This window comes from Pseudophryne corroboree, chromosome 1 (genome assembly GCF_028390025.1).
Source record: "Pseudophryne corroboree isolate aPseCor3 chromosome 1, aPseCor3.hap2, whole genome shotgun sequence".
NCBI lineage: Eukaryota > Metazoa > Chordata > Amphibia > Anura > Myobatrachidae > Pseudophryne > Pseudophryne corroboree.
Window position 1 is genome coordinate 359,210,884 of NC_086444.1, and position 26,278 is coordinate 359,237,161.

General features: G+C 45.5%; 1 protein-coding gene across 4 annotated transcripts in view; it reads left to right on the forward strand.

Moving 5' to 3' along the window:
• LOC135067902 (TOG array regulator of axonemal microtubules protein 1-like) overlaps positions 1-26,278 on the forward strand; it is a 74,837-nt gene that overhangs the window by 8,121 nt on the left and 40,438 nt on the right. For 2 of the 4 annotated variants that reach the window (XM_063964556.1, XM_063964564.1), the window contains exon 2: positions 24,827-24,988. The gene's annotated coding sequence lies outside the window, so the exon portion shown is untranslated. Of the gene's footprint in view, positions 1-15,863; positions 16,016-24,642; positions 24,736-24,826; positions 24,989-26,278 lie in introns of those variants that run through there. The other 2 variants (XM_063964579.1, XM_063964571.1) reach the window with 2 other exon arrangements.

Here is a 26,278-nt window from a genome sequence, read left to right on the forward strand (position 1 = left end):
TACAGCGGGGGCTCTGGTTCTCCACCCAGGGCACACACACTAACCGAAGTTCTCCGGGATCGCATGGCCGCACTCAGGGAGGAGGTAAGAGGGTCCCCCAGGCGGGACCCGCTGGAAATCGCGATCTGGCGCGGCCATTAGGAGGCGGGCCGCACGCCCTGGCGTGGACACTGTGGCCGTACAGGGACCCCACTAGACCACCAGTGCAAGGGCACAGGTCGAATTAGGCTATAATCTATTTTATTAAGGCCCGCAGCACCCGGTGGTGAAGTCCAGCAAGGGGATAATGCTCTGGCCTGTAGCCCCTCCCCCAGCCCCTAGGCGCCATTTAGAGTAAATGTTCCCGCCCTGGAGCTGCATCTCTCGGTTTCCATCACTCCCTGTCAGCGTTTGGACGCCATTACTCACAGCTGCGCTGATTCTGGGACTGCTGGGTGATGCCTCCTCTGTAAAGCCGCCTGCCTCATCAGTGCTATGCATTTACAGGACACTTAAGTATTCTACATATCGTTTAGACAGTGTTAGTTAAGAACAAGTGCATACTTCAGGGTTATTTAGTACAAGTACCCTGTGATATACATCCAGTTTTTACTGTGCATTGATATATCTGTTTATATAAATAGCTTTACTCAGTGATACCGCTTTCACATCGCAAACCGTGCTTTTAAAACGGGTCTTAAAACGGGTCTGAGCAGTTAAACCCCCTTCACATCGCATGTTGTAACCAGTATTTCTCTGGCTGGGTCCACAGGATTATCCACAGGATAACATTGGGATATTGTCGAGCGACAGCGAAAATGGCACCAACACGGTCACAAGCTTTCTGGCCTCCCAGGATGCATTGGGGCCTCCACTATATAGTCCCGCCCACTGACTCAGTCAGATCAGTTTTTTGCTTGGTGCGGCAGGAAGCCGCATGGTCACAGGGCTGCTGAGAAAGCAGCCTCAAGTTTTCATTAGAAAGAATGGGTGGAAAATAGAAGCGCTCAACACTTACTGACACTGCGATCCAGGGTTAATTCACAACCAAAGGGTCCAAGGGAATTTTTGATATATTATAAAAAATATTTATTAAGATACAATAAAAATTGCACAATACACCAGATGTATATCTAACATAAAAACCCTTATCCTCACTGAATTTCTGTATCAAGAATTTTCTACACTCACATCAGTTGCAAGTGTGTGTCAACAAAAATGTCAACTAGATGACTAGCAGCAAATAAATTGTAACAATTGTTGCAGTAAAGTTACCAAGGCTGTTTGTTAGACACTATTGAATGTTCAGTCAAACACAATTGCTAGATGTGAAGATTAAATATGAATATTGAATACAATCATAGGCTCTATATTCAAGAGCTGTATTCTGAAACGTCTCAAAGTTCCAGGAGCCGTATACCATCTACAAGAGCAAACAGTGCGGGCTCCAGGATAGGACACAGCCATACTCCCAGCTCCGTACAGCGTTAGTGGATAACCAGCAGCCTCTCTCCCCTACATTTCCAACGGACGGTGCCAGTCCAGGGAGATCGAGGCGTCCCACTAAGTATTTGATTCCTGCAGCGGGCTTTCCATTATAGCAGCCGCACACCTGTCTCTCCCTACAGACTGCAACGGGCGGTGCACGCCCAGGGATAACAGGCTAAATAGCGGGACCCCGGCCAGCACGGCTAACACTTTCAACTCTGCAATTCAATCTGGGCTTTCTGGGCTCACCCGAGGACGCTCGGGACCACTCAGCTCTATCGGAGAGGTAATCTAACCATTCATTATCACCTATATCGGCTCCTGGAACTTTGAGACGTTTCAGAATACAGCTCTTGAATATAGAGCCTATGATTGTATTCAATATTCATATTTAATCTTCACATCTAGCAATTGTGTTTGACTGAACATTCAATAGTGTCTAATAAACAGCCTTGGTAACTTTACTGCAACAATTGTTACAATTTATTTGCTGCTAGTCATCTAGTTGACATTTTTGTTGACACACACTTGCAACTGATGTGAGTAATTGCAACTGATGTGAGTGTAGAAAATTCTTGATACAGAAATTCAGTGAGGATAAGGGTTTTTATGTTAGATATACATCTGGGCCCTCATTCCGAGTTGATCGGTCGCAAGGCGAATTTAGCAGAGTTACACACGCTAAGCCTACGCCTACTGGGAGTGTATCTTAGGATCTTAAAATTGCGACCGATGTATTCGCAATATTGCGATCACAAACTACTTAGCAGTTTTAGAGTAGCTCCACACTTACTCTGCCAGTGCGATCAGTTCAGTGCTTGTCGTTCCTGGTTTGACGTCACAAACACACCCAGCGTTCGCCCAACCACTCCCCCGTTTCTCCGGCCACTCCTGCGTTTTTTCCGGAAACGGTAGCGTTTTCAGCCACACGCCCATAAAACGCCGTGTTTCCGCCCAGTAACACCCATTTCCTGTCAATCACATTACGATCGCCGGAGCGAGGAAAAAGCCGTGAGTAAAAATACTATCTTCATAGCAAAGATACTTGGCGCAGTCGCAGTGCGAATATTGCGCATGCGCACTATGCGGAATTTCACTGCGATGCGATGAAAAATACCGAGCGAACGACTCGGAATGAGGGCCCTGGTGTATTGTGCAATTTTTATTGTATCTTAATAAATATTTTTTATAATATATCAAAAATTCCCTTGGACCCTTTGGTTGTGAATTAACCCTGGATCGCAGTGTCAGTAAGTGTTGAGCGCTTCTATTTTCCACCCATTCTTTCTTTAGCTCATCAGTATAGGAGTAACACACTACTCCTTATAGAGGCGCGCACACTTCTGACACTTGTGATCTTATCTCTAAGACATTAGCTTTGTCTAAATTTATTTAAGATAATTGAGACACATTGGCGCAGCAAAAAAATCTCTATTCCTTGTTCAAGTTTTCATTACTTTATTTTTATAGACTTACTGTTTTGGTTTGAGCGACTTCTCTTAACAGCGTCTTAAACGCATATTAGACAGAGTCGCTCCAACAACTCCCCACCGGGTCGCAACAACGCTTACCTTCGCGGTACAGTGCTGTCTCGACGGGCGTCTGTGTTGGATGCTCTAGCAGGTCCAGCAGACGTTACCAGGCTGTGACCGGAGCATGGGGAGACGGTGAGTCTATGGACTTCCTCTTACTAGAGGGGTCAGGACACAGCTACACTGATTTGGTGGAGACTACAAACAGTGTGTTGATGCGCCGAACATCTCGAGTGTGACAGCGCTACGCTCTGGGGATCATAGGCGCCAGGACTAGGTGAGGCCGCGATCCTGGGAGTTTAAGTCAACAGGGGGTTTCAGACGCTCTCCTGGCCGTCCCTCCTCCGAGTTCATGGCCAGTTCCCGCGTGTCTCTCGTTTCATGAACTGAATGACCTCACTTCCGGCTCAGACGCTACCACGAGGGTACTCGGTCGCAGCTTAGACGCTGCGGTTGTGTACACTGGATATAAACCCGCCCAGACCGAGGTCTGCATGCACGTGGAGTCGCTCAGCGTCCGTGTCCGTTGGTGAACGTCCGTGTCCGTTATCAGTTACCAAGAGCGGCAGTGTACACCAGTAACGTCTGAATCCACTCAGCATCTTACGAGCGTCTTTGCTTGGATATGGAAGTGTGGTGAGTCTCCCTGTATCCCGCTCTCTGGAGGCAGGGTATACAGTACTCAAAATTCCTTCTACTTCTTAGTGTGCATTGTTAATTTTTAGTACCTATTGCATATGAGACCTGTATATTACTGTGTTTTCTGCATGTTATGTTAAAAAAAGAACCAGTTTAACAGAAGTACAATGTTCCTACTTATGTATAAGTTATTATGGAGGTTGTATTCTCATATGACAATGTCTAATGCTTTAACATGTGACTAACTGCTAGTATGTGTGCTGACTTTTCTGTGTAATGTCAGTCCTGTTCTGACCCTCAAATCAGGTGCACTGTGGTCAGATTGATTTCACCTCTATATACTGATTATAGGGTGTTTTTCAGCCACAAAATTGTGTAGTCAATATCAGAAAAAATGTCTGTGAGCGGCAAAAGTGATGAGGAGAATTTGTCAAGCACTCCTATAGCCCTAACATGCTTATCTTGTAAGTCAGGGGTAATTGATATGATTCAATTGGTCACTTATGAGGGTTTGTGTGCAAACTGTTTCGCTTTTCAGCGAAGTAAAAAACAGGAGTTAGTTCAACCTCCAGTAGAGCCACCATGGAATATGTTCGCAAAGACTCTGTCTTCAATAGCGGACAGGTTAGCTCCAGTAGCACCACCTCAAGGGTTAGGTTACACTATGAACCCATACATGCAGCTCCCTTCCTATGGTTTGGTTCCAGTAGCTTCTACAAGCAACCAAGGGGCAGGTAAGACTAGGACAGATACGTCTGTATGGCAGACTACACAAGAGGATACATCGGATGATGATGCGGAAACAATAGATTCAACTCCGTATGATGATCAGTCGCAGAGCTTTAGTTCAGATGATGTAGCTGAACTCATTAATGCAGTAAAGGCTGTGCTTTCTCTGGAAGAACCAGCCAAGACAGCGTTAAAAGCAAAAGCACCTGTATTCAAACAAACAAAGTCAGTGAAAGCTGAATTTCCAGCGTCAGAGGAGTTGACGGAAATGATGGATGAGTCTTGGGCAGCGCCCGGTAAAAAGTATAAGATTCCTAGGAGATGGGATTCTTATTATCCATTTCCTGCTGGAAATTGTTCGAAGAGAGAAGTTCCTCCAAAAGTAGATGCACATGTTCTGCGACTCGTGCATAAATCTGCTTTGCCACTGTCATCTACCTCTTTGAATGATGTCACAGACAGGAGGGTAGAGAGCCTATTGAAAAATATTTTTTCTCTTGTGGGTGCAGTGGTAAGACCTGCTATGGCTTCGGCCTGGGTAGCAAAGGCAATGGGCGAATGGATAGAGGAACTAGAGAATGACATCCCCTCTCCTACTAGGGAGCAAGAGGATCGTCTTTGCCGTTTAAGACAATCTGCCCAGTATTTAGAAGAAGCAGCCATTGATGTAGGCACTGTTGCTTCTAAAGCTTCAGCCCTGGCAGTAGTCGCTCGCAGAGCAGTCTAAGTTATTATGGAGGTTGTATTCTCATATGACAATGTCTAATGCTTTAACATGTGACTGACTGCTAGTATGTGTGCTGACTTTTCTGTGTAATGTCAGTCCTGTTCTGACCCTCAAATCAGGTGCACTGTGGTCAGATTGATTTCACCTCTATATACTGATTATAGGGTGTTTTTCAGCCACAAAATTGTGTAGTCAATATCAGAAAAAATGTCTGTGAGCGGCAAAAGTGATGAGGAGAATTTGTCAAGCACTCCCATAGCCCTAACATGCTTATCTTGTAAGTCAGGGGTAATTGATATGATTCAATTGGTCACTTATGAGGGTTTGTGTGCAAACTGTTTCGCTTTTCAGCGAAGTAAAAAACAGGAGTTAGTTCAACCTCCAGTAGAGCCACCATGGAATTTGTTCGCAAAGACTCTGTCTTCAATAGCGGACAGGTTAGCTCCAGTAGCACCACCTCAAGGGTTAGGTTACACTATGAACCCATACATGCAGCTCCCTTCCTATGGTTTGGTTCCAGTAGCTTCTACAAGCAACCAAGGGGCAGGTAAGACTAGGACAGATACGTCTGTATGGCAGACTACACAAGAGGATACATCGGATGATGATGCGGAAACAATAGATTCAACTCCGTATGATGATCAGTCGCAGAGCTTTAGTTCAGATGATGTAGCTGAACTCATTAATGCAGTAAAGGCTGTGCTTTCTCTGGAAGAACCAGCCAAGACAGCGTTAAAAGCAAAAGCACCTGTATTCAAACAAACAAAGTCAGTGAAAGCTGAATTTCCAGCGTCAGAGGAGTTGACGGAAATGATGGATGAGTCTTGGGCAGCGCCCGGTAAAAAGTATAAGATTCCTAGGAGATGGGATTCTTATTATCCATTTCCTGCTGGAGATTGTTCGAAGAGAGAAGTTCCTCCAAAAGTAGATGCACATGTTCTGCGACTCGTGCATAAATCTGCTTTGCCACTGTCATCTACCTCTTTGAATGATGTCACAGACAGGAGGGTAGAGAGCCTATTGAAAAATATTTTTTCTCTTGTGGGTGCAGTGGTAAGACCTGCTATGGCTTCGGCCTGGGTAGCAAAGGCAATGGGCGAATGGATAGAGGAACTAGAGAATGACATCCCCTCTCCTACTAGGGAGCAAGAGGATCGTCTTTGCCGTTTAAGACAATCTGCCCAGTATTTAGAAGAAGCAGCCATTGATGTAGGCACTGTTGCTTCTAAAGCTTCAGCCCTGGCAGTAGTCGCTCGCAGAGCAGTCTAAGTTATTATGGAGGTTGTATTCTCATATGACAATGTCTAATGCTTTAACATGTGACTGACTGCTAGTATGTGTGCTGACTTTTCTGTGTAATGTCAGTCCTGTTCTGACCCTCAAATCAGGTGCACTGTGGTCAGATTGATTTCACCTCTATATACTGATTATAGGGTGTTTTTCAGCCACAAAATTGTGTAGTCAATATCAGAAAAAATGTCCTGTGAGCGGCAAAAGTGATGAGGAGAATTTGTCAAGCACTCCCATAGCCCTAACATGCTTATCTTGTAAGTCAGGGGTAATTGATATGATTCAATTGGTCACTTATGAGGGTTTGTGTGCAAACTGTTTCGCTTTTCAGCGAAGTAAAAAACAGGAGTTAGTTCAACCTCCAGTAGAGCCACCATGGAATATGTTCGCAAAGACTCTGTCTTCAATAGCGGACAGGTTAGCTCCAGTAGCACCACCTCAAGGGTTAGGTTACACTATGAACCCATACATGCAGCTCCCTTCCTATGGTTTGGTTCCAGTAGCTTCTACAAGCAACCAAGGGGCAGGTAAGACTAGGACAGATACGTCTGTATGGCAGACTACACAAGAGGATACATCGGATGATGATGCGGAAACAATAGATTCAACTCCGTATGATGATCAGTCGCAGAGCTTTAGTTCAGATGATGTAGCTGAACTCATTAAGGCAGTAAAGGCTGTGCTTTCTCTGGAAGAACCAGCCAAGACAGCATTAAAAGCAAAAGCACCTGTATTCAAACAAACAAAGTCAGTGAAAGCTGAATTTCCAGCGTCAGAGGAATTGACGGAAATGATGGATGAGTCTTGGGCAGCGCCCGGTAAAAAGTATAAGATTCCTAGGAGATGGGATTCTTATTATCCATTTCCTGCTGGAGATTGTTCGAAGAGAGAAGTTCCTCCAAAAGTAGATGCACATGTTCTGCGACTCGTGCATAAATCTGCTTTGCCACTGTCATCTACCTCTTTGAATGATGTCACAGACAGGAGGGTAGAGAGCCTATTGAAAAATATTTTTTCTCTTGTGGGTGCAGTGGTAAGACCTGCTATGGCTTCGGCCTGGGTAGCAAAGGCAATGGGCGAATGGATAGAGGAACTAGAGAATGACATCCCCTCTCCTACTAGGGAGCAAGAGGATCGCCTTTGCCATTTAAGACAATCTGCCCAGTATTTAGAAGAAGGAGCCATTGATGTAGGCACTGTTGCTTCTAAAGCTTCAGCCCTGGCAGTAGTCGCTCGCAGAGCAGTCTGGCTACGGACCTGGGAGGCAGATGCGGAGTCCAAGAAGGAATTGGAAGCATTGCCTTTCGTGGGTAATATATTATTTGGAAAACCTTTATCGGATATCCTAGAGTCAGAGGCTGAATCGAAGAAGGTCAGATTTCCGGCTACCTATAACCCTAAGTCCAAGGGTTTAAAATTTCGCTCATTTCGCTGGCAAAGCAAAGTGAAAGGTAAAGAGGACCCTAAACAACCCCAGTTTAAATCCAGGGGTAGGAAGCAGTGGGCTAGCAAAAAGCCAGCTTCCAAACCTGAACAGAAACCCTCAGCCTGAAGAGACGGGCCTCCGCCTGGAGGATTCCAGGGTTGGGGGCCGACTCCTGCAATTTGCACACACATGGCAACAGTCAACAACAGATGCCTGGGTGCAGAAGGTAGTATCTCAGGGGTATGGGTTCCCATTCAAGAGGCAGCCTCCTCAAGGATTTTTTTGCACCAGCCCGTCTCGTATAGAGTCGAAGGCCAATGCCCTGCAAGAAGCAGACCAAAAATTACTGCAGTCAGGTGTGATTGTCCCAGTACCTCCGTCACAAAAGGGACAGGGGTATTACTCCAATCTGTTTCTGATCCAGAAACCAAATGGGTCATATCGACCAATTCTAAATCTGAAGATGTTGAACAATTACATATGGATCCCGAAGTTCCACATGGAGACGTTACGCTCCATAAGGTTGGCTATGGAACCGGGAGACTATATAGTATCTCTGGATGTACGGGATGCTTACCTACATGTGCCTATAGCACTATCACATCAGTGTTACCTCAGGTTTGCCATCCTCAAGGAACACTTCCAGTTCCAAGCTCTGCCCTTCGGGCTAGCTACAGCACCCAGGGTGTTTACCAAGATCATGGTGGTTATGGCAGCTTGTCTGCGCAAACAAGGATAAGAATATTCCCATACCTAGACGACCTATTAATCTTAGCACAGTCGCAAGATTTACTGTTGAGCCATCTCCAACAGACAATAGTTTGTTTACAGAGACACGGGTGGCTCATAAATTGGGAGAAGTCGTCCCTGAATCCGTCACAGCGGATGGTTCATTTGTGAGCCATATTGGATTCAGACCTACAGAGAGTTCTCTTACCAGAGAAGAAAATAGTCAAGGTGCAGGTCATGGCTCAGGAAGCGTTGCAAGCCCAGACAATGTCAGTCCATGCAGTAATGCGACTGTTGGGTCTGATGGTATCAACCTTCGACATGGTGGAATATGCGCAATTCCACTCCAGACCATTGCAGCATCTCATTTTGACCAAATGGAACGGAAATCATCAAACAATAAAAAAACAGATGATAAAGATTCCAGTAAATGTAAAAAGGTCTCTAGCATGGTGGCTACAGACAGACCATTTAAACAAGGGGAGACCCTTTTGGATAAAAGAGTGGCAAGTCCTGACGACAGATGCCAGCCTGCAAGGCTGGGGGGTGGTACTCGGAAGCCTATGGTTCCAGGGAAAATGGACCGCAAGGGAAAGTCGCCTGCCGATAAATCTGTTAGAAATAAGAGCCATTTACTTGGCCTTAGTTCAGGCAAAGGACAATCTACAAGGAAGACCAGTCCAGATCCGCTCAGACAATGCGACGGCAGTAGCATACCTCAATCATCAAGGAGGAACTCACAGCAAGAGTCTGATGGAGGAAGTAACTCCCATTCTAAAATGGGCGGAACTCCATCTCCCGGCATTGTCAGCAGTATTTGTCCCAGGTGTACTGAATTGGGAAGCGGCAAAGGGGCCCAGGAGCGGTCCTGGTAGACGCACTGTCAGTGGAATGGAGGTTTCAGTTGGCATATCTGTTCCCTCCAATATCTCTGTTACCCAGAGTAGTGAGAAATATAAAACAGGCAAAAGGAGCAATCATTCTAATAGCTCCAACTTGGCCAAGAAGGCATTGGTACACAGATCTGTTGAGAATGTCCGTGGAAGCACCGATACTGCTCCCTCAACGTCCAGATCTGTTAATGCAGGGTCCTTGTTGTCACAGTCATCTGGATCGCCTGTCTTTGACGGCGTGGCTGTTGAAACCTCTATCTTAGAGGCTAAAGGATTTTCAAAGCAAGTAATCCAAACCATGCTTAGAGCAAGAAAGCCTTCTTTGGCCCGTGTATATCATAGAATATGGCAAGCCTATATTCATTGGTGTTCTGGAAAAAATTACAATCCGAGATCTTTTAAAGTAGCTAGAATTTTGGATTTCCTTCAGGCAGGATTGGATAAAGGGTTGAAGGTTGCTTCCTTGAGGGTGCAAGTCTCAGCGTTGACTGTATGGTTTCAGCAGAAGATTGCTGACCTACAGGATGTACGTACATTTTTCCAAGGAGTAGTACATATTCAACCTCCATTTGTTCCTCCTGCAGCTCCCTGGGATTTGAATTTAGTTCTTAAATTTCTCCAGAGTCCTTTGTTTGAACCGCTTGAGAGAGCGGATCTTAAGTGGTTAACGGTTAAAGTTCTTTTTTTACTGGCAATGGCATCAGCCAGAAGAGTGTCAGATTTAGGAGCATTATCATGTAAGTCTCCTTTCCTAAGTTTTTTTTCCAGACAGAGCAGTTCTCAGAACGAGATCTAGTTATCTTCCAAAGGTGGTGTCAAAGTTTCACCTGAATGAAGAGATTGTAGTCCCAGCTTTTCAGGTATCGGGACTATCTGTGGGAGAAGCGTCACTGGACGTGGTCCGGGCTTTAAAAATCTACATAGATCGTACTAGTGCCATCAGGAAAACAGATTCCCTCTTCATCCTCTACGGATTCCATAGGAGAGGTTGGCCTGCTAGTAAACAGACGCTGGCGAGATGGCTCCGAATGGTAATATATGAAGCTTATTCTCATGCAGATCTCCCTATTCCGGCTAATGTCTCTGCACACTCTACACGTAAGGTAGGTCCTTCTTGGGCAGCACAACAGGGTGCATCAGCAGAACAGATATGTAGGGCAGCCACATGGTCTTCCATAAACACATTCATCAGACATTATGCCTTGGATACTTTTGCCTCTCATGACGCAGACTTCGGGCGAAAGGTCCTCCTGTGCAATCAGGAGCGTCCCCACCACTAAAATGGCTTTGGGAATCCCAATGTTATCCTGTGGATAATCCTGTGGACCCAGCCAGAGAAATAAACGTTATGGTAAGAACTTACCGTTGATAACGTGATTTCTCTTATGTCCACAGGTATCCACAGGGATCCCACCCTGACGCATCTGATTTGAGGATCTAGACAAACACTAAAAACCTCTTCCTTCTTGTATGGAAGGGTGTGCATGTGTGTTCTTATCACCTGTACAGGTCTCTACTTAATGTTCCTGCCTAAAATCGCTGTGGAAAGAACTGATCTGACTGAGTCAGTGGGCGGGACTATATAGTGGAGGCCCCAATGCATCCTGGGAGGCCAGAAAGCTTGTGACCGTGTTGGTGCCATTTTCGCTGTCGCTCGACAATATCCCAATGTTATCCTGTGGATACCTGTGGACATAAGAGAAATCACGTTATCAACGGTAAGTTCTTACCATAACGTTTATATTACCATTTCATTACCGTTTTGGTACCTTTCACACTGAACCCGTTTCACCCATAGAAAACAGTGGTTGTCATTGTAAATGGACTTTTCTGGCCCACACATTATTAATAATGAATTAATTATTTATTAATAATTTGGCTAGTCGTATGATGGAACCCAGCAGCTTCAAGCATCTTTACCATGTTTTGTAGATTACTGCATCCTTCACTGTCCCAGTGATTTGTCTACATATTTCTACATCCCCTCTGATCCTAAGCAGCTCCCTAACCTCCTCATTACTCCAATTTGCCATTTTAAACTGTATTCTGTATAATAGAATGCTTCTTCACTCTCATGTGTTTCCTCCAGTTTATTTACTGCTTCTGCCTGGTGACATCACACATGGAGACAGCCTATCACCTTCTGTGGCTTGAAAATACAGTTTCTGAGCCTTTCACATTGCACAATGAAACGGGTCTGAACCGTGTAGGACCCTGCTTTTTAACCGTTTTAAAATACCAGTATTCTGTAACTGGTAAATTCAATGTGGCCTTTTCATACTGCAGCTAGAACCGTTTTGGAAGGCTTAAAAAACGGCAATTTACCGGGTTATAGCTGCGGTGTGAAAGGGATATGATAGTATTGCTAGTCCAGTGCAGTTTTATTGTTTGTCATAATTCCTGCATTGTACATGTGACTGTGGGGTAAATTTACTAAGGTGGGAGTTTTTTTTAGAACTGGTGATGTTGCCCATAGCAACCAATCAGATTCTACTTAACATTTGTCTAGCTGCTTCTAGAAGATAATAGATACAATCTGATTGGTTGCTATGGGCAAAATCACCAGTTCTAAAAATCTCCCACCTTAGTAAATTTACCCCTGTGTGTGTGTGCATATAGCTGCTGGGTGATTTCTACTCCGTGTATCTCACTCCTACTGCTATCCCTATATTCTGTAACCTGAGGGGGCTCAGTGCGTCAGGGTTATTAGATAATACAGGTATTTCACATGATATACGTCATTTGTATTTTTCTCTGTGTTTTTCAGTCACATTTTACCTCAGAAATCCTCTGTTTGTGCTGTCACACTGCATGGGGGGTTTGTGTTAGGTATTCTATCTCCTGATATTGTACTGTGTCGCCCGTGTTTTACGCTTTCATATTATGTCAGCTACAGGGGGCGATGGGTCTGGGGCTGATTCCGCCGTGCGCGGTTATGATGTCCCAGATGCATTTGAGGGTAACATGGCTGCGGAGGGTTCAGGTTTTGGGGGTTCTGTTACCCCCCAGTCAGTTTGTTACAATGGGGGCACATCAGGACCTGCCTTGGTCTGCCTTTTCTAATTTACTGACTACGCTGGTAACTAGACTTTATTTATTTATTAACAGTTTCTTATATAGCAGCATATTCCGTTGCGCTTAGATGGGACCTAGCCCAAGGTGGTACAATGGGACCTCATGTGCCTTATCAGCCTTATATGGTCCCTGCGGTTAAACCACTCAGTTACATCACTTGAATAACTCTTTGGATAAACATATTCCTGTCCCTCGCCCACCTAAGACTACACCTAAGAAGTTCTCTAAGCGGGCTGTTACTACCTCTCAATCCACGCATGTTCCGGATACCTCTTCCGATGAAGATGGCGTGTATACTGACCCCACAGACTCTGATCATGACGTTTCTTATGGGGAATATGTTTCACAGGTGGATGTTCCTGATCTCTTAGAGGCTATCAGGCTCATTCTTCAGATTGATGATGATACTGATTCTGCTACTACATCTAAGAAACCGGACAGGTTCAAATGTCAGAAGGTTACTAAATTTGTTTTACCTCATTCTGACCACTTGGTTGACATACGTCAGGAATCCTGGGAGAACCCAGGAAAGAAATTCACCCCTGCACAAGAAGATGCTAGCCCGCTATCCCCTTGCGGCAGAATTGAGTAAAAATTGGGAAACGCCACCGCCGGTGGACTCGCAAATCGCTTGGCTGGTGGTGTCATATGCTCTGCCTGTCACTACCGTCACTTCTCTCAAGGAGCCGACGGATAAGCGCGTGGAGGGCTGCTTAAAAGCTATCTTTCTGCTGCGGGGTACACTGGGCTCCACAAGGATTAACATCGGGGTGTAGAGTAGGATCTTGATCCGAGGCACCAACAGGCTCAAAGCTTTTGACTGTTCCCAAGATGCACAGCGCCGCCTTCTCTATAACCCCACCTCCATGCCAGTGAGCTCAGTTTGTAAGTTGGTGCCTTGCAGTATGCAGGCACTTTACAGGTGGCTGCCTTAAGTAGCCTTTTCAGAGTTTATTTTACTAAGACTGAACAGCGGAATCTGTATGAAGACTTCAAGGGCTGCTGCTGGCAAAGTCTCAGAGACTTTCCAGCGTGCAGCTCCATCACCCCCAGCGGCGCTGTAAACTCCCACGCCGGGGTTGCCGGGTCACTGCAGCGGAGACGCAGGCTTCTTCCTAAATGTGAGTCACACACATGCCACCGTCTCCCGGATCGCGGGGCCGCAGACAAGGGGGAGGTAAAGGGCTCCTGTGCTGCTCTTTACCGCGATCCAGCGCAGCCGTAGGAGTCGGGCCGCACGTGCGCTGGCGTGGACACTGAGTACTGGGCAGCTGCTCCACTAGCTACCAGGGTATTATTTTGGGCACAGGTCAGGGGGATTTAGTACCAGTTCCCCCGTATTGTTGTTCTGCCTGCACACCCGGTGGGGATGCCAGCAAGGGGAGCAGGCCGGACCTGAGGCGCCATTTATACAATGTTCCTGCCCTGTAGCTGCATCCTTCTCCTTCACTCCTGGTCAGCGGCCATTACAGATAGAGCCTTGCTGTTCCTGGGATTGCTAGGGCAAATCCTCCTCTGTGGAACCGCCTGACTGCCAGTGCTGTGCTTCCTACAGGACACTTGAGTATTCTACCTGTCACTGACTCACTGGGACTGTGTTAGTTAAGAAAGAGTGCATACATTCAGGGTTGTGTGTTACAAACACCCTGTGATATACATCCAGTGCTTACTGTGTTTGTTATATCTATAGTTATCACATATAGCCATACTGAGTATTACTCTGTATTGCTAGTCCAGTGCAGTTTATGGTACATAATTTCTGCATGGTACACTTGTGACTATATATATGTGTGTGTGCATGTAGCCGCTGCATGGTTGCCTTACTGCAGGGAATTTCACTCAGCGTGCTATTCCTATATAGCTATACCTGTGGGGGCCAAGTGTTTCAGGGTATTTTCCATAAATAATATAGGCTTTCTATCACAAGATATACTGACGGGGTATTTTTACTTGTGATTTATAGTCACCATATATTCTATATCTATTGAACTCCTGGTCTGTGCCATCTTAGGCTTCTTTTCTGAGAGTTCTTGCTAGGTATAGCGCTGCTACACTTTGTACTGGGTTGCCCATTATTGTGCACATAGTTATGTCTGCTACACGTGGCAACGACGTTGGGGCCTCTCCCACACTTTGTGGTAGTGAGGCCACAGACATAATGGAGGATAATTTGGCAGCTGAGAGTTCAGGTTCAGGGGGTTCCTTACCCCCCAGTGGGTCGGTAGTGCTTGGGGCATCACAGGACCCACCTTGGGCTACATTCTCCACATTTTTAAACACACTTGTGACTTAATTGACGCCCCCTGTGGAACCACCTCTGCCACTACCACAATTTATGGTCCCTGCTGTTAACCCGCCATGGGCGGACCAGCTTTCCACTCAGTTACAGCATTTGAGCCGATCAATGTCTAAATCTAAGGATTACTCTCGCCCGCATAAGACTTGTCTTCTAAAAGGGCCACTACCTCCTCCCAATCCATGGCTTTAGCCAACACGTCCTCTGAGGAGGACGGTGCATATACTGACCCCCCCCCAGACACTGACGCTGATGTTTCAGATGGGGAGAGGAAATCATATGTGGATGTCTCGGATTTGATGTGTCTGATGATTCTGAGCCTGAAACTGTCTCCAAGAAACCGGATAGGTTTAAGCGTAAGAAGGTGGTTAAACAAGTTTTACCCTATTCTAAACACTTGGTTGACATACGTCAGGAATCCTGGGAAAATCCGGGGACAAAAAGTACACCGAATAAGAGACTGTTGGCTCGCTATCCTCTCTCAGCGGAGGTGTGTAAAAATTGGAAATCTCCTTCGCCTGTAGATTCTCATGTGGCGCGTATGACAGGAAAGTCTCTGCCTCATCTACCTCACCCCACCACACGTCACTAATATCTACTGTAGCTGTCACTTTAGGTACTTTACCACTAATTAATTTATCATTATTGTCTGATTTTAATTAATGGCAAAGCTTACTCCATAAACAGCCACATATGTGTGTTACTTGAATGATGTTGCTTACTAACACACAGGTATCTGTAATGTTTAAGAGTAACTGTATCTTGGTCATTGGATCCTGTGGGAAAGAAGGCATAGGTTACCTGTACTGTATATCTCTTCATATATCTCTTCAACATTGATGGTTGTTAATGAGGTTACCATTAAATGTCAACATCCTTATGTAGTATGTGAGAATGTTATTGACTAGTTTACATGGCATTGTTATTTTCATTGTGGAACTTGGTTAATTACAGTAGATAAACACAAATGATTTTCAGAAAGTGAAATTGTATCCTTTGCCCCACATTTAGACTTTTAAAATTGGTCAGACAATTTGTGATAATGTAAACACTTTTATAGGTACATCGATGACATGAAACAAATTCTGGGTTCTTATATGAAACTGATGGAGTCTTTGAATGAAGCCAAAACACAGCTGCTTAATAACCACATTTGAGACCTTTTAAAGGTTTTTAGATCTGGATATAGAAGACTGAATTGGAATTCATTAGGTAACTTACTTCACATTAACACATAAACATTTTTGTTTTTGCTTTCCACATCATCTTGTACTTTTGATGGTTAAAAGACTGCCAATACAGCCCCTGAAACAAACTTTCATCATATACTTCCCCTAGCACTGTCCATGTCATAAGTGTTTCACCCTTCTGAGACGGTAAAAAGAAAAAAAACCCACACGGGACAAAAACTCATATATCACAAATGGTAACCAGAAAAGATCCACATGAAAGAAGCCCACAGGAAATATTGCACACGCAAAAAAATCTGTCATATTACAATTTCCTTTTTTCCTAATAGGTTTTTATCATAGAACCATTTGACACTATTTGCTTGTTCATTCATTGGGTACAGCATCCTCAATTGCTGAAATGACTGTTGTAATATTGTTTTGTACTTATGGTTGCCTGTTGTATATTGTGTTTTATGCTCCGTTACTGTTATTTTGCAATGGTTTATGTTTACTACCTTGTACTGTGCTGCAAGGCGCCTTGTAAATAAAAAATATCAGTGTTGTGGATACTGGTTAAAAATGGTCATGCCCTTTAGTATCATTTTAAGGGGTTTGGATACAGAAGAAATGAAAGCTACCAATAAATGTGACTGAACTGAGACCAATATTACATGACAGCTTGGTGGTATACACCAAATATCAGGGAGAAACCAAGAACATCCTTGGTGAAGAAAACTACCAGGATAATATGCTGCATAGAACAAATGTTTTAGTAATCTCAGCAGTATTCATACCAGGGGTAGAGAACTGAGTAGCAGATTCTATTAGATTCTAACTTATCTGTTCCCCCGGTAACAAGCTTCCACAGGTTCAAATGAAGATAAAAACTAGTGCTGTTGAACTGGCCCAGATGGTCATGCTACACAAACGTTATCAATATTGTAAAAGGCCCACGTTGGAATCTTCCTCTAAGGCAGCCATTTTCAACAGGTGTGCCGCGGCACACTAGTGTGCCGCAGGCAGTTGCCAGGTGTGCCGCCACTGCTGCCAGCCAGAGATCCCCACCGTCTGCCGCCATACAGTCCTGCTGCCGCCTGCCGCCCGCACACTGACCCGGCGCCGCCGCCTGCACACAGACCCGCTGCAGCAGCTCCCGCACACAGAGCCCGGCGAGCACAGGTACACCTGGCTGGTGGCAGCGGCAGGTCTGTGTCACAGACCCGCCGCTGCCACCAGCCAGATGTACCTGTGCTCACCGGGCAGCGCTGCACTTCCGTATCAGCTGGCCCGATATTCCCACCTCCAGTGCACACTCAAACGCTGCTGCTGCTCCTTGTCCCAGCGCTCCCCACTGAGAGGAAAAGATTTAAGGTTAGAAATATACATATAAATATATATATAAAACTCACATAAGTATGTGCAAAGAATTACTATGGTGGGGGACCGGTGTGTGTTATATTACTGTAAGGGGGTCAGGTGTGTGGAATTACTATAGGGGGCATGTGTGTATGATTACTATGTGGGGGCAGGGTGTGTGTAATGACAATGGGGGGCAGGTATGTATATTTACTATGGGTGGGACAGGTGTAAGGAATTACAATGGGGGCATGTGTGTGGCATGACTATGGGGGGGCAGGTGTGTGGAATTAAAATGGGGCATGTGTGTATAATTACTATGGGGGGCAGGTGTGTGGCATTACTGGGGGGGTAACGAGTGGAATTACTCTTGGGTAGGTGTGTGGCATTAATATAAATCTGTTTTATTACAGTGGGGGCCAATGTGTTTTATTACTGCGAAGCCCAAAAAATCGATGGTGTGCCTTGGAAATGTAAAAATTTTGTTTAGTGTGCCACAAATTTAAAAAGGTTGAAAATCACTGCTCTAAGGCAAGGGACATAATGTGATTGACTCCGCATATGCAGTAACTCATGAGTGGCTGTATTTGCAAGCCACCATGGAAGTCTGCTTTACCTTAGGGTATGCGTGGTGGAGACCAGGATCTGCACCGATCAGCAAAGCTTTTGAGCCTCTCAGGACCCTATGGGGCCCTCTCCACTCATACCCTGCCCGCAGTTCAGGCTCTTCAGTTTTTTGTTTGGTGCCAGCAGGCGCTGATTACCAGTGAACAGTGGGGCTGCATGATGCAGCCAAAGCTTTTAAAATTTTGTTTTTACTTTTTACTTTTCTACTATTTACTGAGCAAGCAGCTCTAGGCAGTCCATGGGATGCCAGTGCTGCTGCTCCATCACTGGTGCCATGACACCAGCCACAGCTAGGTTTTTTCGGCGGGACCCTGGACCTTCCGGTAGCAGAGGTACACAGGGACACCCCGAACTGCACCTGAAATCATGAAGGACAAGGGTAAGGTGGGACCCAAGGCCGCAGCAATCCTAGATTAACCGGTGGTGCTGATGTGGTCCCAGACCATTGTGTGACTAGACCACCACAGCTGGTGCTGGGGATCATTATTACAGGCCAGGAAACTGGTGGTAGGTATCAGCAAGGAGAGGTCAGCACTTCCCCAGCGGCCCCTCCCCCAGCCCAGGGCGCCATTCCGCTGAGGTCTTCCAACCCTGGGCTGCTCCTCCCTAACCATCCTTCCTCACAGAGACACTGGGCAGCCATTACAAGAGCTCTGTAGGTTTCTGAGAATGCTGGGCTTGGTCTCTCTGTATACCTCTCCTTGGAGTCAGGTTATACACAGCATTGCTCCTACCAGCTCTCTTGTTTTATGGTACATTTGTTTTATACCAAATAAATTCATATTTACATTATTATTTATCCACGTTTATTATTGGAGAAACACAAATCAGCGCCAGTTTTTTTTCTCTTTTACTGTGGTTTCTGACATTGGGCCAGTAAGGGACTGACAATCCCTTACTGGCAGCTTTGACAGCGCATTTGGGATTTGTATTTTTACTTGGTTTTTGTCCTCCCTTAAGGACCTGCCTTAAATCTTTATATTAATTTACAGGTGCCACAGCTAGACCTGCTACGGCTGCGGCCTGGGTGGCTAAAGCCATTGAAAACTGGGAGATGCCCTTGAAAACAGTTTTCCTTCAGAAGCAACCAAGGATCAACTGTCTTTAATTGCCAACATCAGGGATGCCGCCTATTGCATTGGGGAGGCTGCCTGGATACTGCCTATTGTCTTCTAAGGCTTCGGTATCAGCACGCCATATTTTTTGGCTTTGTTACTGGATGGCAGACTTTGATGCTGAAAAGGCCCTGGAACCACTTACACAGGAGAATTTCTTTTTGGCCCAGAATTGGACAAAAAATGTTAATAACCTGGCAACTTCTAAAACAGCTTAACTGCCCTCAGCATCCTCTACTCAGCCTCGGACTTCATCCTTTCATCCTCAAGGCAAGGCCAGAGGTCAGTCCTTCCCTAGACACACTCCCCAAACTCAAACGGGCCTGGGCGGCTAGATGCCCAACTAACAAACCAGAGGATAAAACCTGACTTTTTCAGTTTGCCCATGTATGGTATCAGATCACAACAGATGGCTGGGTTCAAGAAGTGGTCTCTGGGAACTTTGCGGTCAGCGGTTGACCGAAAGTAACCTCACCGCTGACCGCAAAGTTCCCACCATTGGCTACAATGGAGCGCATAGGCGCTACATTGTATCTGTGCCGTGTGCTGCCTCACAGACACTACAGGAGCACACAGCCAATCAGGAGAGTGCCACGACAAGCCGCTCCCTGATTGGCTGAAGGGACCCTCTTTGACAGGAGTCAGGGGGGGTCCTGGCAGTCGGGGAAAGGGGTCTCATGTGTAAACATGGGACCCCTTTCAGTGCGTGGTCGGGTTTCCGTTTTATTATTTTGCCAAGTACGTGGATTATACAAAGGTCTGATTCTACACTGGATTATGTGAGTATAATTTTTTTCACAGGTACCCCAAGGATTCTACATGGAGAAGAGGACCGAGCCTCGTGGGAACATAGGTAAGTATGTATGTATGGAGGTGTGCATGTATGTAATAAACTTGTACTTTCACGGTGTGTGTGTCCTGTTTTTTTGGGGGTATTTTTTTAGTAGTAGTACTACAGGTACCAGCGGGCCCGGTTTTCCACTGCATGCTGGTACTTGTGGTTCTCCAAGTACCAGCTTGCGGGGGAGGCTTGCTGGGACTTGTAGTACTGCTACTAAAAACAATATTCACATTTTTTAAAAAGGCTATCAGCCCCCCATCCGCCACCCTTGGATGGGGGGGACAGCCTCGGGCTTCACCCCTGGCCCTTGGGTGACTGGAGGGGGGGACCCCTTGATTTAAGGGGTTCCCACTCCAGGGTACCCCGGCCAGGGGTGACTAGTTGGGTATGTAATGCCAGGGCCGCAGGGACCAGTATAAAAGTGTCCCCCGGCTGTGGCATTATGTACCTGGCTAGTGGAGCCCGGTGCTGGTTTAAAAAATACGGGGGACCCCTACGCTTTTTGTCCCCCGTATTTTTGGAACCAGGACCAGGCGCAGAGCCCGGTGCTGGTTGATTAAATATGGGGGAACCCCTGTCATTCCCCCCCCCCCATATTTTTTCAACCAGGACCGGCTCAAAGAGCCCGAGGCTGGTTGTGCTTAGGAGGGGGGACCCCACGCAATTTTTTTCAGATTTTTTAAGACTTTAAACAACTTTTTAAGGTACACAATGAAACCCTGCACGGATCTCACAGTTCAGGCCGGGATTCCTTGTGTTTTGTCAGGCAGTGTTTTACTCATCACTCCCGTAAAACACTGCCTGATATTACGAATCACATCGACATCGGAAAAAACGATTGTGCAAAACTCGGCAGCTTAGTGAATGATCGTATCAGGATTCAAAAAGTTGCAGTAAAATGCACCCGATACCATTCGAGTTCAAACACCCTTCAAAACGGCAAAAACACGAATCTTTGTAAATATACCCCAGGGTGTGCACGCCAGTGAGTTGTCTCTACACCCAACTTCTGGTGAACAAATGGGATCTTCCTGACGTGGACCTCATGGCCTCCAGACACAACCACAAGGTACCTGTGTACGGGTCCAGGACACGAGATCCAGACGCAACCACTGTGGATGCATGGCGCTATTTGTCTGGCTTATCTCTTCTATCCAGTATTCCTTCGTCCCAGAGTACTACACAAATTCAAAGAGGACAAATGAACCAGGCACCGTTGGTTCACAGCTCTCCAGTGTTTCCTTTGACGAGCCCTTCCTGCTTCCTCTTCGACCAGATCTTTTTTCACAAGGTCCCTGTCTACACCTATCTCGCTTGTCTTTGACGGCGTCGCTTGTCTACACCTAGCTCGCTTGTCTTTGACGGCGTCATCCATCCTAAGGGATAAAGGGTTTTCCTGTGCGGTTATTCAAACCATGCTTCATGCTCGGAAACCATCATCAGCTCTCATTTATTATCGTGCCTGGCACACTTACTTTCAATGGTGTGTTTATCGCCACTATGATTCTCTGGTACTTCAGATTCCTAGACATCTCGAATTTCCACAAGTGGGCATTACCGTGGGTCTCCGCTTGCTTCTCTTAAAGTACAGGTTTCTGCTCTGTTCATCTGGTTTCAGAAAAGACTTGCTCCCTTACCAGATGTCCGTACGTTCCTGCATGGGTACCTCGGATTCAACCTCCGTTTGTACTTCCAGTGGCTCCTTGGGATTTGTCTTTAGTTCTTCGAGCCTCCCTTTGCACCATTTGATACTGTTGACCCTTAAAATGGTTGACTGTGAAGACTCTCTCCCCCTTTTTGATTTTTCATCATGACAGGGCTGTTCTTTGGACTAAGCTGGGATCAACAATCAAATTGTGGTATCGGCCTTCCAAGAACCTGGCCTTTCACAAAAGGAAGCTTCATTGGACATGGTCCGTGCTCTAAAGATCTATGTTGACCGCACTAATTCCATTAGGAAAACAGATTCTTTATTCGTTCTCTATGGATTCCAGAAGCGGGGCTGGACAGCCAATAAATAGATGTTGGCACGTTGGCTTTACATGACTATCTCACAGGCTTACACGCAGGCTGATCTACCCGTTCCAAGTACAGTCTCTACTCATTCTACTCGCTCTGCTGAACCACTAAGCAAGGCCGCTACGTGGTCTTTTGCCCACATGTTTTTTAGGTTCTATACCTTTGATATGTTTGCCTCTCTGGATGCAAACTTTGGCCGCAATGTCCTCCTTTCAGCTTAGGAGCGTTCTCTCCCTATTACAATTGCTTTGGGGCATCCCCAAGGTTAACCCTGTGAAGATCATGAACCCTGAAGAAAAAAATAAGAGTTATGGTAAAACTTACCCTTGTTAACTCTTTTTCTTCGAGGTCCATGGGATTCACGGGGCATCCACCCTGATGCACCTAGCTTAAATGAGTTACTCTTCTCAGTTACCAGTTCCCTTTTCCTGCAAGTGAAAGTGTGTTTCATGTGTGTACCCTTCTTCCTTCTCTCCTCTCTAGCTCCTGCTTTGGGCTTGTTAATTACTACTAAAGAGCCTGAGCTGTGGGCGGGGTATGAGGGAAGAAGGACCCAGTGCATCCTGGGAGGCTCAAAAGCTTTGCTGTTCGGTGTCTGATCCTGGTCTCCACCAAGCATACCCCAAGGTTAACCCTGTGGATCCCATGGACCTCGAGGACAAATAGTTAACAAGGATCAATTTTAGTATAACTCTTCTTAGTAATATCTTATTAATATCTGCACTTGCGTTAGCCCCATGCTATGTTCAGGAGATTCATCTAAAAGAGGCTGCTTTTCTCCTTTCATGCGCAAAAATGTGCGAAGTCGCTTCTGTGCAAGCGATGTATGCAAAAACTATTTATTTGCATCCGTGAAGAGAGATCATGCAACTTAGAAATCAGTCCTCTGTTGTTGTGAGCATAGAGACTTTGGATCTTTCCTCTGAGCTTTGTTTTCACTCCATCTTTCTCCTACTCTTCCATCACATGATATACTGGGAGTGTATAAGTGGGTACACACTTAGCGATAAATTAAACAACGTCGCTCATTTTGACCTTTCCTGGGTGTCGTTTACTTTATCTCTAAGTGAGAGTGCCGCCGCTGATGAGTGATGCGTGGCCCCGCGAGTCGTTAACGACCCTCGGTGATGGCCGTGAATGCAGCTCAATTTGGACTCATTGTCCAAAACTGCATGCTTCGGCCAACCATGGCATGACGTCACTGTGCGATATCATTAGTGATACCGCACAGTGTGTATGCCCGCCGTTGGGCAGCCAAGCCAGGGAGGGGAAACACCAGGCAACATTGCTCATAGAGCACATCTCCTAGTGTGTACGCACCCTATGGGTGGATACACACTATAAGATTATCTGTCCGATCTTTCCGGTTGGAATGAAAATCTGGTAATGTATGACGCAAATGACAATCAACTATTTGCTTCCAAAAGCTTGAAAATGGGCCAAAATGGTTGTTCAGATAATTTGGTTAAATCAAATGGATTTAACCAATTTGTCTGAACATCCATTTTTGTCTGTTTCCAAGTGTTTTGGAGCAGATGGTCAATTGTCATTTGCTCCCATACATTACCAGCTTTTCATTCCAACCAGAAGGATTGGACAGATAATCTTACAGTGGGTATCCATCTTAAGTTTGGCAGTCATTCTTGTTTTCACTCCAGAGAGATTTTGAAAAAGAGATAATGATTTGTACAAGCAAGGTTATGCATGTTTAAATTCAAACCTTGCTGCTTTAAGCAGATCATGAAAATGAGGAGAGAAAAGAGCTGTATTTATTACTTTTGCCAATTTTGTTTGAGTGAACAATGTTACATTGCTCAGAGTTCATCTAGAAAAGAACTTCTCAATTGTAGGCCTGTACTTTTATTGAGATCTGTTTAGGCAGAGTAGTACAGTTGGTAAGTGCACTCACCATCTGTTCTAAAGACCGTGCTCAAGTGCAGTATTCTGTTCTATAAATAATTTTTTTTAAATGGACAGATCCTTAAATCCACACTGGTTTACACTACCAGGTAGAGACCCCATGCTCATAGTCTCCTTGTTCTTACAAAAAAAAAAAAACAGGTTAAAAGTAGACCTATTACATTGTGTTCTCATCATATACACTTGTCACTTGTTGGGAAGTGCTTTATTTGTGTCTGTTCACACACCACTTGCTCAGACTGGCTGTCTAGCACTGGGTCTGGTTGATGACAGTGACAAACCCAGTTGCGCCAAGAGGGGGGTGGATACTCTTTACCTGGGCCCGAGCCTGTTGGAGGGGCTTAGGGGGGCCCTTGTCCTGCTGCACCCCCCCCCCCCCCCCCCACCCTTCTCCATTGTAAACAGCAGCCACTTGGGTGCTGGAAGAAAGAGGACAAACTGCTGCTGCAGCAGCCTCCCTCCCCAGCACAGCAAATGCTGCTGTGTGCTGCACTGGGAGAGAGAGGTAGCTGCAGAAGCAGTGTTCTCTCTCTCCCTGCGCATGCTATCACACCTGCTACTCTCCTGCTCCCCAGCAACTGGCGCTGCCATTGCTCATTAGTACTCACCCCCCACCCCCTGTACCTGGGGCTGGCATGGCTGTCGGTGACTGATTCGGAATTTAAATTCTTTTGTAAGGGGCAAATGCCATCCATGACAATTAATGCCCATTAAAGTATACCTTCTCTATCTCATTATAGTAATCTAACTTACTGTATTTTTGCACTGCTCTCCACGTACTACAGTGGGAAAGCCTTTACTTTGCCCTGCTCCTACCCTCTGACTGTGAAAACTCCAAAAATCAAAGTACACAGCGGGCCAAAGCTGTATTCACACTGCAGGGTGGGTAGTTTGCCATTTGTAAATGACCTCTAGTGACTGCACCAGTATTTCCTTCATCACATTAAAGCAAATCACTCTCAATGTTTTTTAGGTATTGAAGACTATATCACTCGGTGTGGGCAGGCAGTTTCGGAGTTTGAAGCCTTGGTACTTAAAATCCAGAAGAACACAAATGACATTGATTGCAAACTCTTGGCTATTGAATCTGCAAACCTCTTTCCATTTCTGACTAAAAAGTAAACAGATCTCCCAGGTATATCAGTTTGAAAACCATGTCAAATAAATATTATTCGGTTTGTCTACTGTTGGCAGAGTATTGACCTCTCTGCTGAAAATATCAGGTTTATGTATACTAACTAACACTCTATTGATAAAGTACCCAGTACTACTTCTTGCTGTTGTATGATGTCATGTCTGTATGATTTCTTATCCTGTCAACAAGTGTAATTCTATTACAAATGATCATTTAGAGTGTTGCAGAATTGGTGGTCTCAGTGTGTGCAGTTCCTATGTTGGGTAAGTGCCTTTCAACCCGATTTTCTCATGGATACTTGCTCAACCGCAACGTTTTCTGGGAGATATGTTTTAAATTGGCAACAAATAAGGACTACATAGTGCCACTCACAAATCCCCAACCCCAAAGCATGTATATTTGTTATCATATTTTGTCTCTTATTGCCTAGATATATTGCTATAGCATCATGTTTCAGTGAAGGGAGCTCTGAAAGACGACCAATATCGCTTTTATCTGTAGTAAATCTTTTGTTTTTCATACTCCCGTTACCACAGAAGTTGCAAATCTGGGGACACCAGAGTTCTGGAGATTTATCCATTGTTGACTCCGGTACTCCCATGATCCTCCAGAGCTAACAGCATGCAGTCTGCAAGTAAAAAAAATGCAGATTGGTGTGGTTGACACAGCTGGTCAAAGCTGTATCAAAAGCTCCATGGAACCGTGTGGTAGGGTTAGGATTAGAACTAAAAATAGGATTTTAATACCTACCGATAAATCCTTTTCTCTTAGTCCGTAGAGGATGCTGGGGTCACATCAAGAACCATGTGGTATAGACGGGATCTGCAGGAGACATGGGCACTTTAAGACTTTGAATGGGTGTGAACTGGCTCCTCCCTCTATGCCCCTCCTCCAGACTCCAGTTATAGGAACTGTGCCCAGGGAGATGGACATTTCGAGGAAAGGATTTATTGTTAAACCACGGTGAGCATCTTACCAGCTCACACCTCAAGCATGCCGCAGAACGTGGCATTCCACAGAATACAAGCCAACGGCATGAACAATTGCAGCACCTGGCTGACTAGAAACATAACACAACATGTGTGTAACCACAAATAATCACTGCAGATATAGTACGCACTGGGACGGGCACCCAGCATCCTCTACGGACTACGAGGAAAGGATTTACCGGTAGGTATTAAAATCTTATTTTCTCATATGTCCTACAGGATGCTGGGGTCACATCAAGAACCATGGGGTTATACAAAAACTCTAGAATGGGCGGGAGAGTGCGGACGACTCTGCAGTACC